Source organism: Marmota flaviventris, chromosome 13, assembly GCF_047511675.1.
Source record: "Marmota flaviventris isolate mMarFla1 chromosome 13, mMarFla1.hap1, whole genome shotgun sequence".
NCBI classification, from domain to species: domain Eukaryota; kingdom Metazoa; phylum Chordata; class Mammalia; order Rodentia; family Sciuridae; genus Marmota; species Marmota flaviventris.
Window position 1 is genome coordinate 69902370 of NC_092510.1, and position 14623 is coordinate 69916992.

The 14623-nt window shown below is 40.5% G+C and overlaps 1 protein-coding gene and 1 non-coding gene across 3 annotated transcripts in view; one reads left to right on the plus strand and one right to left on the minus strand.

Annotated features, from left to right (window-relative positions):
• Window positions 1–14623, minus strand: part of Fbxo10 (F-box protein 10) — a 51987-nt gene that overhangs the window by 26056 nt on the left and 11308 nt on the right. The window lies entirely within an intron of this gene.
• On the plus strand, window positions 9649–9721 carry Trnae-cuc (transfer RNA glutamic acid (anticodon CUC)). Its single transcript has one exon. It is a non-coding gene; the product is annotated as a tRNA-Glu (tRNA).

Genomic DNA, 14623 nt, shown 5'->3' on the forward strand with positions numbered 1-14623 from the left:
ACATCTACGGTTCTTCCTTCAATCTAGTGAGGGGCTCCAGTGGCCTTCCATAAATCCCCTTTATGCTAAAACTAGTTTGATTTGGGTTTCTGTGACTTGTAACTGAAAGGGTTTGGATTCATAGAGAGGGAACCTACCTTTGGCTCTGATGGTCCTATGGGTGTGGATCCCTTAGGTTCCCTGGGAAGAGACTACTATCTCTTCATTACCAGTAGGAAGAAGAATGGAATCTGTCTGTTTCTCCTCATTCCCAGATCAAATCACTGCTACTGTTTTCCATGTGGGGCAGCCCCTGGAAAGACTGCGTGGGTTTTGGTCCTGGCTCAGTCACTGGTTACTGATGTAATCCTAATGTCCTAAACATTTAGTAGACTGGCTGCTCAGCCATCTGCCTCCTTGCTTACTCTGGAAAATATCCTTCTCTCTTACTGATTTTTACCACACAGTTACAGAGGCTTCCTGAAGATGTGTGTACAGAAAAACGATACCCCAACTCCTAAGCTGCAACTGATTGGCTGCAATTGATCCAAATGGCTCTTCGAGACTTCCAAGAGAATATGAGGTGCTATTCTAAAATCAGGGTAGTTTCCTTCCTGAATGATGGGAAATGGATGCCTTCTTTCCTAAGCTATAAACTCAGGAATAGGCTGAGCTTGGTGGCGCACACTTGTAATCCCAGAGACTCAGGAGGCTGGAGGCAGAAGGATTGAGAGTTCCAGGCCAGCTCTGGCAACTCAGTGAGACCTTGTCTCAACAAACAAACAAACAAATGGGCAGGGCTGGAGGTTAGCTCAGTGGTAGAGCACTCCTGGGTTCAATCCCCAATTCTGCCAAAAGTAATAAATACACAATATTTAAATAAATACAAATAAACTCAGAGATAGTTGCTGGTGATCATTTCTCCCTGAGATGGGAGGCAGAAGTGGGTCTATAATGAGAGAAGAATGAATCAGAGACACAGAAAAAAAGCCGAGAAAAGAGCAGAAGCATTCCAGTTTCTCTGGAGCAGGCCTCGCCTCAGTCCTCTCCCCAGAGCTCAGCTTTATCCTTGCCCTTTGAATGCCATCGGGTCTCTTTGCTCTTATAATAGATTCTCCTTTTGGCAAAGCTGACCTCATTGAATTTCTGTTCTTGTACCTCGAGCCCTCTTGTTTATTTTTATTTTCTTTGTGGTGCTAGGGATCACACTTGGCCTGACATGCTAGGCAAGTGCTCTATCTCTGAGCCACACCCGAGGTCCCTCTAACTTATGTGTCAACTTGCCCATCTGAAAACCAAAAGGGTGGAGGAGACAGATGACCTAGAGAACTTGTTAGCCTGTTTCTAGACAACTGGAAATAAGAACTAGAACAGGGCAGGCTCCACGACTGACCTTCCGTCAAACGGCTTTCCTCCCCAGGGCCTTGCTTTTCCTCTCAGTTTTCTGAAAATGGTGCTCATACTTATCAGGTCTCTAATTCCAATAAGGTTAGAAGCACAAACGTGTGATCACATCTGGAAGAAATGCTCAGCTTCCTCAAGCCTGGTGTGGCTTGAACTCTACAGGTTAGTACTAGAGCCTGGGCATGGAGGCTCCTCTGTCATGGTCACTTTTTACCAGGTCCTCAGCAGCACTGGAGAAAAGCTGGGCTCTGCACTGTTACACTTCATAGAGAAAGACCATTCCCCTAGATAAACGCCACTTTACTCATGGTGGTTCTGTGATACTGATATCTCCCGTCCCTCACTTCTTTCTTTAGCTGTATTGTCTTGGTCATTTTAAGAGAAAAACATTCTTTTATCCATTTCTGCATCAATTCTGTAGCTGAGTGATCATATCCATCTCCTTAGCTTCCACTACCACTGTACATGTATGACTACAAAATCTGAATTTCCAACCCCAGATGTCTCTTTTGAGTTCCTTAGGGGAATGCACAATTTCCTGTTGGGCATTTCTACTTGGCTATTCCAGAGATTAAAAATAAATAAATAAAATACAAGGGGAAAAAATCAACATTATGTCCAAAACTGAACTCTGACTTCCATGTTAGGTTATGACAAAATAGTTGGAACTGGAGTCCCCCCTCTGCCATAAACAATTATAAAGCTGGATAAAATATATGAGGCAACTGAATATACACTCAGGCACTGGGCAATGAGCTGCTCAGGACCACGATTTTTGAGAAAAAGAGAAGGTGGGAGGTGAGTGCCACAAAGGCCTTTTCATCCGGGGCACTTTCTTACTGTGGTGGGGAGAGATGGAGGCTGAGCAGAGTGGTGGTCTCATTGAGCGGCAGATTTGAGTTCTGAGCTGCTGAAGAGACTGGTGTTTGCAAGGCAAGGTACCAGACCAGAGAGAGCAGCACAGCCGGGCTGCACATGTGCAGGCCAAGACTGCATGAGCCCTAGTGGAGAAGGCCTGGTATGGGGTTGAGAACCAAAAGGTGAACCTTAGAGGTCATGCAGAGCTGGGAGACAATGGAATTCTAGCCCAGACAATGTGGAGAATTCATTTGGAGTCTCAGGAAGAATTGGCCATATTCTAATTCAAATCTGAAGAATAAAAGCAGGCCTGCTGGGGATGTAGCTCAGTGGTAGAGCACTTGCCTGGAATGGATGAGGTCCTGAGTTCAATCCTTAGCACTGCCAAACCAACCAACCAACAAATGTGCAAAACCAACCAACAAATGGATACAATGACAACAAATATAATTACTCCTTCTCCCATCAAAACAACAACAAAAACTATTAGAAAAAAAAAGCCAGCCTGACATATCAAAAGGTTCTGCCATTGATTTTACCATCTGTAGAATGAAACTGAATGAACACTCTTTGAAAAAAAGAGAACAAAATCTAGACACCTTCAACCCAACAGCCAGAATATATACTTGAATATGGCCTAGAAAAACAGAGTTCCAAGTAGAGCCACACATGTATCAGTCAACTGAGTTGGAAAAGGGTCAATGTAATTCAAGGGTGAAAAGCCTTTCAATAAAAAGCTCAATATTCACAGATAACAATTTGGTATCTGTATGGGGAAAAAATGAACCTTGACACATACCTCAGACTATACAAAAACCAACTCATGATGGGTTGTAGACCTAAACATTAAAGCTTGTAAAACTTCTAGAAGAAAACATGGGAAAATAAAATTTTTAACCCCCGGGTAAAGAAAAACTAATAAACCAGTCTATCAAAATTAAATTTTCTGTTCATTAAAAAATACAATTAAGAACAAGAAAAGACAAGAGAGAAAATGGGAGCAGATATTTGCAATACACATACGGGACAAAGGGCTTGTATCCAGAATGCTAAGAAATCGCACACTCAGTAACCAAAATGTTAAAAAAAAAAAAATAGGCAAAAGATCTGAACAAAAGTTTCACAAAAGAAAAATAAGCAGCCAATAAATTCATAAGCTCAAATCATAGTATTCATTGTAGGTTGAGCATCCCTTATCCAAAATGCTTGGGGCCAGAAATGGTTCAGATTTTGGAATATTTGCATAAACTAATGAAGTATCTTGGAGATGGGCTCCAAGTTTAAACATTAGATTCATTTATGTTTCATGTCTTAGAATCTGAAAATAATTTATGTAATATTTTAAGTAATTTTATTCATGAAACAAAGTTTTGTGTTCCGGAATTTTCGACTTGTGGCATCATGTTGGCATTCAAAATTTTGGATTTTTAGATTGGGGAGCTCAGACTGTAAAACCATAATGAAATGCCACTTTGTATGCACTGAAATGGCTAAAATTAAAAGTACCCAAAGCATTGAACTAGCAAAGATGTGAAGCAGCCAGACAGACCTCTCCATCACTAGTAGGAGTATAAATTACTAGCATCAATTCAGAAAACTGGCACTTTCTTCTACAGTTAAAGGAATTCCATTCCTAGATATTTACACATAAAAATTAAAGCACGTATTTCCAAAAAAATCCCATACAAAAATGCTTACAGCAGCTTCAGTTATAATAATAAAACAACAAAAAACTGGAAACAACCCAAATGTTCACCAACATAATCCTGGATAAATAAATTGTGATGTATTCATGACAGAATACTATACAGCGATAAAAAGGAATGAACTACCGATGCAGGCAATAATGTGGATGGAGGTCAAAAACACGTTGGGAGCGAAAAAAAAGCCATTCACAAAAGACTAAGTATTCATGTTATAATTCCATTTAGGTGAAGTTTAAAAACAGACCTAACTAATCTATGGTGATAAAAATCGGAACATTGCTTGCCATAGGGTCTTGAAGACAACTTTGGAAGTGAAGGAAATGTTTTATATCTTGATTGGTATATTGGTTACATGGGTGCATATGTTTGAAAAACCCTCACTGATAGTATGTTTCAAAATGTGCAATCCATTGTATGTGAACTTCATCTCAGTTTTATTTTTTTGGTACTGGGGATACTTTAACCATTGAGCTATGTTCCCAGCCCGTTTTTTCCTTTCCTTTTCTTTTTTTAAAAAATATTTATTTTTTAGCTGTAGATGGACACAACACAATGCCTTTATTTTTATGTGGTGCTGAGGATCGAACCCAGGTCCTGCCCGTGCTAGGCGAGCGCTCCACCGCTGAGCCACAATACCAGCCCTTCTTTTTCTTTTTTGGAGACAGAGCCTCAATAATATTGTTGAGGCTGTCCTTAAACTTGTGATCTTCTTGCCTTAGTCTCCCAAGTCACTGGGATTACAGGCATGCACTACCATGCCTGGCTCAGTTTTTAAAACAGTTCATATTATAATCTCTCCATCCATCTGTATTCTATATCATGGTCAATGGCACCAGCTTTTTCCACCTGACTGCTCAAGTCAGTAACTAGGGAAAGCTTCTTGATTTCTTCTCTTCTCCCTCCTTTTTCTCTCTTCCTGCTTCAGATAGTCTCTAAAGTCCTGTTTTTCACATCCTTAAATTAATCATGTCCTTGTACTTCTTTATGGTTTTATCTTGCAAGTATGCATTCCCATGTACCATAGTTTTAGTTTTGTCCTTAGGGTTTTAGCTTCATAGGTCTTTTGATTCTGATTTAATCTACAGGTTCCATTCTCTCTGTCGCTTCTTTACAATTTATTTGTTGAAGAACCCAACCCTTTTAGCCAGTTTCCCACAGTCTGATTTTTCCCGACTGCACGCATACTCATGGGAGAGTTCAACTTTTTCCCCTGACATCAGTATTTCCTGCATGTTGGCCGTTGGATCCAGAGACTTGCTGGATTCTACTCCTGTATTCCACCCCCAGGATGCCTAGTAAGTGGTACTGCCGTCTTCTTAGCAGGAGGCACATTTATGGTTGTCTCTCTTTGAGCCATCTTTCGCGTTGGTTCTGCAGTCCCTTTGACACAACCCAGGAATCTCTGATAGCTTCTTAGCTCTCTGGTACGTCCAAATGTTCCTGGCTTATTTTATACATTTTCTGCCCAAACATGGTATCAGTCGTTTCTTTAAGAAGCTGTTAAGTATGGATATAATTGCAGATCTACATCCATTTATAAGAAATAATATAGAGGTCCCTTGCATATGTTGCTCATATTTCCTTCAGTGGTAATATTTTACAAAACTACAGTATAAGATCATGCTCAGCATAAGGACACTGATAATTTTATTCAGATTTCCTGTTTTATTTTTAGTTATGTGTTTCTGTGCTTATTCTGTACAACTGTTAACTGTGTAGGTTTGTATATCCACCACCACGCTAAGACACACAGGATCCTTCACAATGGCCTTTTATAATCACACCTACCTGACAGCTGCCTCCCCTTCCTCTAATCTCTGGCAACCATTAATTTGTCCTCCATTTCTGAAATCAGGTCATTTAAAAAATATTATATAAATTAATTCATATAGTATGCAATCTTTTGAGATTGGTTTCCCCCACACACACTCAGCATAAGTCCCTGGATATTCATCTAAGCTGTTTTGTTTATCAATAGTTTATCTCTTTAGAATGCCACATTCTTTATTATGGACATTCCACAGTATGCTTTTGTAGAATTTTGACAAATGCAGTCACATGTGTAATCCAAACCCCTATTAAAAAAGGGAACATTCCAGGAAGTTCCCGGAGTCTTTTCGGTTAATTCCAACCCCAAGAGGAAATCATTGCTCTGATTTTCCACCATTAGTTTTGTCTATTCTAGAATTTCCTATAAAGGAAATCATGGAGTATATATACTTTTGGAAGGCTTCTTACATTCAGTATAATCTGAGTTTCATCTCCTGTTGCATATCTCAATAGTTTATTTCTTTTTACTGTGGAATTGTACTTTACTGCATATGTTAATATATCATTTTCTTAAAAAAAAATCAATTGTCCTATGATGGAAGATTGAACAGTTTCCAGTTTGACTGTTATAATAACGTTGCTACGAATAGTTCCAAAAAGTGCTTTTGAGAACCTGTTTTAATTTCTTTTAAGTAAATACCTAGGAGTGGTATCAGTGGGCCCTTCTCCCAAAGAGGCTCTACCATTTCACACCAAGAATGTCCAAGAAACACAGTTCCTCTACAACTTCACCACCTGTTGCTGTCCGTCTTTTAATGTTACCATTCTGGTATGTAATGCTATACTGTTTTGGTTTTCATTTGTTTCCCTCATGACTAATGATGTTGAGCATGTTTTCAGGCAGTCATCCATGTATCTCCTTTTTGAAGTGCCTATTCAAATCTCTGGCTTATTTTAAAATCAGGCAATATTTTTATTATTGAGTTATAAGATGTCCTTATATATCTTTTGCCAGATTTATGTTCTGTGAATATTTTCTCCCAGTTTGTGATTTGCCCTTAATGGAATCTTCTGATGAGAACTTTGTAAACTGAGTGAGTTCTCGTTTTACCATTTCTTTCATTCTGGGGTGTGTGTGTGTATGGATGGTACTGGGGATTGAAACCAGGGCACTCTATCACAGAGCTACATCCCTAGCGTTTTAAAATTTTATTTTGAGATAGGGTCTCGATAAGTTGCCCAGGCTGGCCTCACACTTGTGATCCTCCAGCCTTCAGAGTTACAGGAATTACAGGTTTGCACCACCATGCCTAGCTAGTTTTACCATTTTTTCTTTCATGATTATTAATTTTTTTCTTGACTGGAAAACTTCTGGTAATCACTAGGTCATAAATACAGTCTCCTATATTTTCTTATGAACTTTGTGGCTTTTAACTTTTACTTTTGTTCTATGATCCACTGTGAACTAATGTTTGATATGGTATGAGGGGGTGATTGAGGTTCATTTTCTAAATTTTTTTTCCTATGCAGCTATCAATAGTGTGGATCTATTTCTAGGCTATTATTCTGTTTCCCTGATCTCTTTGTCAATCCTAAGGCCTGCACCACACCACCAACACATTTTTGAGATTTTTTCCTTTTATGAATTATGCTTTTGAAGTCAAGTTTAAGAACTCATTACCTAGTTCTAGATCCTGGAGATTTTTCTCTCTCGTTTTTTCCTAAAAGTTTTATACTTTTACATTTTACACCTAAGCCTATGATCCATTTTTTATTTGGAGATAAGGTTCAGATTGAAGTTAATTTATTTATGTATTTATTTATTTGTGTGCCTATGATGTCCAGCTGTCCCAGCACCACTTGCTGAAAAGGTTAGCCTTTCTCCATTGAATTGCTTTTGTACTCTTGTCAAAAATCAATTCAATATATTTTTGTCCTAGTTTCTTTTAATGGAGGTTATATTTCAGAACCACAACCTGGGTATCAGACCTGCTTATTTCTACTGGCCTGATCATTTTTCTAAGCCTACTTGGTGGACTTCTGTATCCTCCATAGGACTGTGAGTTTCTTTCAGGTAGGATCTGGGTACTTATTTCTGAAGATTCAACACCCAAAGTTGACTCCCTTCTCAGTTCCAACTCTTCAAGACAAGAAGAGCATTCTTAGCTATAAGGCACTGAGATAACTCCTGTGCCACTGTCCCAGGCCCTTTGAGAGCAGGGTTTTGAGTTTTTCCAGCCTGTGGGTTCTTTCAATCAAATATGCCAATAAGTGATGATTTATCATTATCTCCAACCAACCAGTAGCACCCTCAGCAAGCTGAAATAACCTTTTTGTCTGACTCTCACATAACCTATTTCCCTCACAAGGTCTCATTTTTGCATTCCACATCCATCCCAACTTTACTCAAGACCTTTCAGAAAGCTTTACAGGGCTCTGTCTCTAATTGTTTTATAATTCAAATGTTGCTTTTCTTATCACAGTGCTATTTGCATGAAGAAGGAGCTCTGACAGCAGGGCCACTCTGAGGGGGTTAAATACAATTCAGCCTCAATAAGCCCCTCCCTGCCAGCTGCAGCTGGCCCTCTAGTCCACAGTTCCATATCCATGGATTCAACCAACTGCTTATTGAAAATAAAATTGTATCTGTAATGAACAGGTACAGACATTTTCTTGTCAATTTCCTAAACAGTACAATTTAACAAAACTATTTATATAGCACTCTATGTATATAGCACTGACATTGTATTGGGTATTATATAAGTAATCCAGAGATGATTTAAAGTGTATGAGAGTTCTGCCGTTGTGTATAACAAATTAGAATAAATTTAAAAAAAATAAAGTATATGAGAGGATGTGCATAGGTTATATACAAATACTATGTCTTTTTTTTTTTTTTTTTTGGTACCAGGTTCTTGAACCCAGGGATGCTTAACCACTGAGCAACATCCCCACCCCCTTTTTGTATTTTATTTAGAGACAGGGTCTCACTGAGTTGCTTAGGGCCTCATTAAGTTGCTGAGACTGGCTTTGAACTCACAATCTTTCTGCCTCAGCCTTTGGAGCCACTGGGATTACAGGCGTGTGCACCCAGCTATACTATGTCATTTTACATGAGGGGCTTGCTGCACACTGGCAGATTTTGGTATTTGTGGTTGTGTGGCTGTGGGGCAGGGGGTGGTATTCTGGAACCAATCTCCTACAGATGCTGAGGGATGATCATATGTTCTTGGCTCCCCTCAGTTACAAAGTAATAAAAAATATTATTTTGCTATCTCCATATAAGTCTTGGTAACCTGTACTTGGTTCTCTGAATTCAAAGACTTCACATATTATAATTCTTCTATCTAGCCCCGACCCTTCACGCAGGCCACTTCTGCTAACTAGCTCAGATTCAGTCTCCTCCTTCCATATAATAGATGCTGTCCCCTCCCCCATCACACTATGTCCCCACACAGTTTACACTTTTCTTTTTGAATGTCTCTAGCCTCTTAAAAAAAAAAACACCTCAGGCTGGGGTTGTGGCTCAGAGGTGGTAAAGTGCTCACCTAGTACATATTTTATTAACTGTTGACCTCAATTTAAAATCACTAGAAGAATTATATTATCCCCATTTTTATAATTTCCCATATGAAAGTATGCAAACCATCTACTATCCAAACAGTTCATCCCTGAGGGCCAGTTCATTTTAAACAGGACCAATTGCTGCATCTGGAAGGAATATCTTTTGATCATTATAAGAGCTCTGACCTACTTCTTCTTAGACCTCTTGTTCTCCACCCCACGTCCTACTTTCTGATTAGTTCTTCTGAGTATAACTGGGTACTGTTTTTCCAGGGTGTGCCATATACTATGTACTTTCCAAGAAGTTCTTTCCTTCTACAAGGAACAACTCTGACAGGTAGGTGTTTAAGAGTGAATGAGCTGGGCTGGGGATGTAGCTCAGTTGGTACAGTGCTTGCCTCTCATGCATGAGGCCCTGGGTTCAATCCCCAGCACCACCAAAAGAGTGAACAAGCTAACCTTAATCTACATAGCCTTCCAGGTAAGAGGCTTCATGTCTATTCATGCAGGCCTCTCCCTGGGACCTCTGCTAATATTCCAATTCTTTGGAGGCATGTGATTTAAATCACTATTAATGAAACAGGAGTCCAATCCATGCTTTGGACAAAATTGTTTCTGCTTACCTATGAGCCTTATTTAAAAACTGACCCCCCATTTTTCTTCTCCTTCTTCCCAATTTTGGGGGAAGCAAGATTACCCTTTGTCCCATCCTAGGCTGAATTATCTTTTTTGAGAAAAAACTACACCAATAGGAGTAAAGTAATTCAAACCTCAGGGACAGAATCAGCCGACTCTAAGAAATGGCTATCTCCCAAGTCCACAAGTGAATTATGACCCCTGAGAAGGCACACCTGAAATGTAGCCTTTGAATCACTTCTTTAAAAACCCTATTTCCCCTGACAGGCAAAATCACAGCTTCTGGGACAGAAATCCTGTGTTTCTCCTTTGCTAGCAAAGCAATAAAACTTCTTTCCCCTTTTTCTCAAAACCTTGTCCTAATTATTAGATGGGCACTGGGGACAGGACTGAACTTTTGATAATACTACCTACATTACAATCACCGTGCTGGCCACTGAAGCTTGCCTCCCTGCCAACTTCAGCCTAGTTTACTATCACATATTCCACCCAGCCAACCCCTTGTGTGCTCCATGTTACATCTCATAGCATCCAGCACTGCCAATTTTGGTCCCAGATGGGTTTGTCACGGTTACTCAACAGCCCATTAACAAAAACCTAGGCCACAGTTTAGTTAGAATACAGCAAAAATCCAATACAGCATCTAATATCTAGCAAAAAGTACATACTTATTAACACTGCTTTTAATAAGCAGAAATGAATTTCTTTCCATCAAGTCTTTACCTCCAATTTTTAGGTGAATAATTAGTGTTTTCTTAGTCTTACATAATTTACTATGTAAACAGAGCTTTGGGGATCACCCCCCTCCCCATGAGATAGCTGCATCAACCTAGAAATTTCCACATATTCTTTTGTTGTTGTTGTTACTGGAGGTTGAACCAGGTACACATTTCCATGGAGCTACACCCCAGTTCTTTTTATTTTTTTGAGACAAGGTCTCACTAAGTTGCAATTCTCCTGCCTCAGCCTCCTGAGTCAATGAGATTATAGGTGTGTGCCACTATGCCCAGCCTACACAGAGATTCTTTTTTTTTTGGGGGGGGGTACTGGGGATTGAACTCAGGGGTACTTAGCCATTGAGCTTCATCCCCAGTTCTATTTTGTATTTTATTTAGAGACACAACCTCACTGAGCTGCTTAGTGCTTTGCTGTTGCTGGCTTTGAATTCGCCATCCTCCTGTCTGAGCCTCCTGAGCTGCTGGGATTATAGGCCAGTGCCATCTACACAGAGATTCTTAAGGTCTCAATGTGCATAAGAAATTAAAGAATAAAAATCCTTTTCATTCCTCAGTTTATTTGTTTTCCCACATGGCCCTTCAGGAGTTGGGGGGACACTGGGATGAGAAAAAATGATAAGCAAATCAAGTGATAAGCAAATCAACACAGCTAATATCAACATGAGACAGAAAGAATTAAGCACTATTGCAGCTTACAGAGCTCCAGAGTAAAGAGAATCTTTGAGCCAGATTTGGTAGGACTTCCCATAGAAATAGATCTTTAATCATGGCTCTTGACTTTCTACCTATGAATCACCCAGGGCTTGTTCCTAGCACCGCTTCAGGCCTCCAGAATTTTGATCTCTAGAGTAGAAACAATTATGTGTGTTTTTAACAAGCTGTCTATAGATTGTGTTAGCCACCCGCCATCCATACCTCGATGCAGCATCCTTAATATATGGCTCTCCTCCTTAGCTTCAACCCTTTCAGTAATGTGGCCTTTGCTGCGTCAGGCAAAGAGCAGTTATCTCAAAGAAGACCTGGGATCAAGTTGGAAGTGAACTTGAGCAAGTCCATTAACCACTCTGGGCCTCAGTTTTCTTACATAAATTGAGGATTTTGATACCACCCCAAAGGCTTATTGTGATGATTAAAAGAGCTCTTGTAGTGTGTGTGAGGCCCTGGGGTCCATCTCCAGCACCCATGCTGGGTGGGGGGAGGGTGGTGACCTAATGCCCATCTGTTGGTAACTGATGCCTTTTGATTATTTCCAGTTTTTCCTCCAGGCACTTGATGAGATTTTGGTCTCTTGTTACTCTTGAAGGTGGGCAGGGCCATATGCCTAGAATTAGCTAATGTCTACCCGCCCTACCACTGATTGAACCCTGGGACACTTACCCACTTACTCACATACACAGCCCTTTTTGTGTTTTGAGATAAGGCTGCCTCAACCTCCCAAGTCGCCAGGATTATAGGCATGCGCCACTGAGCCTGGCTAGCAAATGGGTTTTTAGAAGAGATACGTGTTACCTCTGGGTTACAGCATTTAAGATCCTCCAGAGCTTATTCTCATTCAGCTCTGGTTCTGCAACTGGCAATATATGAAGACTACCCAGGTAACCTGAATCCTTGAGTGATTGGGGTATGGAAAATAAACCTTCATTTTGAGTTAAGGCATTAAGAATTTGGGTAGTATCCAGGTGCAATCTGGGAGGCTGAAGCAGAAATATCTCAAGTTCAACACTAGCCCCAGCAACTTTAGAAAGCTCTAAGCAACTTCATGAGACCCTGTCTAAAAAAAAAAAAAAAAAAAAAAAAAGTCTGGGGATGTACCTCAGTGGTAAAGCACCCCTGGGTTCAATCCCCAGTTTCAGGGAGGGAGAGAGGGAGAGAAGGAGAGAGGGAGAGAAGGAGCGGGGGAAGGAGAGAAAGAGAACAAACAAACAACAACTCGACAATTTGTTACTATAGCACTATAGCATAACTTAATTATTCCTGACTGATGGAGCACATGGAACTGTAAAGGGCACTATTATGAAGCCCCTGGACACCTTGTGATGGCCCATTCTATGGCTATTCCACAGTGACTTCAGTATTCTTCCCCAAACTGAGCCAGAGTCTAGCTCTTAATTACTTCCCCAGTTGATCTCAGTTCTGTCCCCTTGGAACACTGAGGTTCTCCCCTCTTACTCATTTCACGTGGGTAAAGACCTTGAATGCCAGGCTCAGAGGTGGTACTCTATTATCGATTTCTCAGGAGGTGATCAGAGATACCTTTTAAGGCAGTCCATCCAGGAGAGGTATGTTAGATGGAAGAATAAAGGCAGAAACTCACAATTTTGCAAATGTTAAATGATAAATTTCTTTCCTCAAGATGACATGGAGGTATCTCAGAAATTCTGGGCAAACCCTCAATGTTTACAACAACACAATTCACAATAGCTAAATTATGGATGGAATCAACCCAGATGCCCGTCAACAGGTGAATGGATTAAGAAATAGTGGTGTGTGTATGTGTATGTATGTATATGTGTGTGTGTGTGTATATATATATATACACACACACATACACATACACATACATACATACAATGGAGTTCTACTCAGCCATAAAAAAGAATGAAATTATGGTATTTGCTGGTAAATGGAGAATATCATGCTAAGTGAAATTAGCCAAACCCAGAAACTTAAAGGTCGAATGTTTTCTTTCACATGTGGAAGCTAGAATAAAAATAAAGGAAAGGGGGAGGGAAGGGTAACATAAAGATCCCCATCAAATACAAATTAACAGATGAGCAAAAGGAAGTTTAGTAAAGGAAGGAGAATGGGAGAGGGGGGGAGGACAGAAGGGAAAAGGGGGAGATCATGAAGTGAAATCAATTTCCATGCATGTATGAATTTGTGGGGATGAACCCTAATACTATGTATAACCATAAAGCTCTAATAATAACAATAATAACAAAGAAATTCTGGGCAAGGGTACCTGCTATGATTTGAGTGTGTCCCTGGGAATTCAGGTGTTGGAAATTTAATCTCCAAAGTCATTTTAATGATATTTGGAGGTTGGGCCTTGGGAAGTAATCACAATTAGATGAGGTCATGAAAGTAGGGCCCTATGATGGTCTTAGTGGCTTAATAAGGAATAGAGACCCAAGCTAGCACAGTGCGGTCTCATCATGTGATGCCTTCACCAAATTATGATGCAGCAAGAAGGCCCTTACCAGAGGCACAGCAGATGCAAATGCAGGCTCTTGGTTGTTCTTTTTTTTAAGATCAGGTCTTGCTATACAAGCTGGCCTCAAATCCCTGGGCTCAGTACGTCCTCCTGCCTTGGCCTCCCAAGTAGGTAGGACTATAGGTATGCTCTTAGACTTCCTGCATTCTGTAACTATAAGCTAAATAAACCTGTATGTTTGAATTTTATGATATTGGGGACTGAACCCACGAGTCCTCTACCACTGAGTTACATCCCCAGATTTCAAATTTCCCCACTCCTCTGCCAGACAGGGTCTAAGTTTCCCAGGCTCATCTCAAGCTTGAAGTCCTCCTGCCTCAACCTCCCAAGTTGCTGGGCTTACAGGCATGGTCACAATGCCTGTCGGAACCTGTATTCTTTGTAATACCTGGTCTCAAATATTTTGTTATAGCAATAAAAAACAGACTAAGACAGCATCTGACACAGAAACTCCTGGGGCTTCAGGGTTCTTGGGGGCCCAAGAAGCCCACTGCAGTAGGAAGCAAATGAGCTACAGCAGGCCTCTCAGGGAAAGAGGACACCCAGCAGGTTAGTTTCTATCCTTCAGATTCGCCTTCCTCTAAATAAGTCCCTGTCCCTAACTCCAGGGGTCTGAATCTAGAATGAAGCCAATAATTCTCCCCTTAGGACCCACTGTGAGCTCAGATGCGGATTTCCTTTCTCAAATGCCACACTGCCTGTTGCTCCATTTGGCATTTATTTACTGTCTTACACCAACCCATGGGGATCCACTC